The sequence below is a fragment of the Micropterus dolomieu genome, linkage group LG20, assembly GCF_021292245.1.
Source record: "Micropterus dolomieu isolate WLL.071019.BEF.003 ecotype Adirondacks linkage group LG20, ASM2129224v1, whole genome shotgun sequence".
NCBI lineage: Eukaryota > Metazoa > Chordata > Actinopteri > Centrarchiformes > Centrarchidae > Micropterus > Micropterus dolomieu.
The window spans coordinates 12,984,624-12,986,858 of record NC_060169.1 but is presented as its reverse complement, the minus strand read 5'-3'; positions in this window follow the sequence as shown (position 1 = coordinate 12,986,858).

Sequence of the window (2,235 nt, the reverse complement as noted above, 5' to 3'; positions counted from 1 at the left end):
CCGGCCTTGACGCTACTAGGTTGCCGCAGCGCGGCAAGCTAACAGGGAGCTAACAGGGAGCTAACGTTGAGCTAACGGATAGCTAACGTGAGGCTCACATGCGGTCTGCCTGGATCAGCCAACCAGGGAGACCCCGTGTGCCCACGTTGCTCCACATTAGCTGCGGCTACTGACATCTAGAAACCGGTTTCATTGCTGCTGGCCAACCCTCGTCGGTCAGAGCGGACCACTGGTAAGCTATGGGTTGAAAAAAAGCTATGTGAAATCTTGTTGCTCCTTTTCTGGAAGTTGTTGAACAAATGCTGTCTGTGCCTGTCTCAGTCGAACCAGCCACACCAAGCACACATTTCCCACACTGTGTGAACCAGCTGCCGTTAGCCAAGTGGCTAATCTGCAGCTTGAAGCTCAAAGCAACAAGCAGTACACTCTGTTCACGATCAGAGGTCGCTTAACACACCCCTCCCCACAGAAACTGTATGAGCCCACGACAGCGGACATTTGCTTCGTGTGGACAGAACATATACACACCCGGCACAGATATTTTTCTTACAAAGAAATCAGCAGTGTGTGTGATGCTGTTGACATTATGCACGTCCCCCCGGCAGTGCAGAGCTTGTACATAATCACGGCATCAATGGCACAGTCCTTCTGTGCGTCCAGGGGTTCCCCCTTGGTTCACAGAAGCCAGTCTGTGTCAAATCAGCCCTTGAAGCTGTCATTATGCTTCATGCAGACAGGATAGCACTAAACACCACCCTGCGTGTAGTGTTATCCTATCGCCACTTCAAACATTATCCCCCCCCCCCCGACAGAGCCCAGCTGTGGGCTCATGCGTGACCACGGCATCACTGACGCAGTCCCTCCTCCTGCATCCTGAGGTGTGTGACAGACTGTGTTGTGCGCTGTACATGTGTGATGTACGGCATATAGTGTGTGCCAAACATGTTATGCACGGTAGGCGACAGTGAATTGTGTTTCTTGTAAACTGCATGACCTAGTGTTGCGCTTTACAGACAGCTGCTCTTGAGATTATGAATAAGCTTCTGTCTCTCACTTCCCCTCATTGTGTGAACCAGCTATGTGTTAGCCAAATGGCTAACAAGCAGCCTGGGCTTGCTGCAAAGCTGCACATCCACTCTCCCCTTGCCCCCCTCCCTGACATGGTCAGGTGGCTGGCCCTCCACTCACCAGGGGAGTGGCATAACATGGACAGGCTACAGCTGGCTGGATGGCTTTCATGCAGTCTGGCTCTGCTGTTGCAGGCAGACCATTTCCTCTGTTGCCTGCCCCCCCGTCTGTATGTCTCCTTACCACAAACTGTAGCCCACGTAAAAAATATGGGCCTTAAAAGTTCAGTGTGTAATATTTCTGAGGATCTATTGACAGAAATGCAATATAATATCCATAACTATGTTTTTAGTGGTGTATAAAGACCTTACATAATGAACCATTATGTTTTTATTACCTTAGAATGAGCCATTTTTATCTACATAACCCCGGGCACCCCCATCTGTGGAGGTCACAGTATTGTGTCATCATGTTTCTACAATAGCCGACAACAAACAGCACTACAGAGTGCGATTCGTCATCACGGCGTTCTTCTTCTGCTTTTATAATTCCGGCAGTGTAGACGCCCGTCACTACATTAAATGCGTCCTTAGAAGAAGAAGAGGAAATAATATTAATAATAATAATAAACAGTCTCTGAGTAGTCCTCTGGTTTATTAGAAGTAAGAAGAGAATTTGGACAAATGAACCAACACACGTGTTATTTAGCACAAGAGCCGACAGCCTGTGGACCATCAAGCCAGAGGAGTCGGGACAGATACAAACAGTTGACAGCAAAAATCAAGGACATAATTGGTGTGGATTTTCCCAGATGGAAGGCTTTGATGTGGGACAGATGTATTCAAAGTGGTCTGTTTTCTGTCTGGTGAAAAGTAATGCGTTATATAATAGTTAATAATAGTTTCTCTGACCTTATCGATGCAAATGAAAGCTGTTGTTTGATAGCTTTAGCTAGAAGCTGGCCATAATCACCGACAGACCTGGTGTGTTTCTTCTGTCCACATCTGTAAAATATGTAGTTAGATTAATTTCATGCAGCCTTGCTGTTCTCCAGTGCTGTGGTTTGGCCTTTCCAGTTACATTAGCAAGACAATCAGCTGATCAGTAATTGGCATGGTCGGTCGGTGGTCATGAAGAGAAGCCTGGTGGGTTCTGTTGGCGATGCGG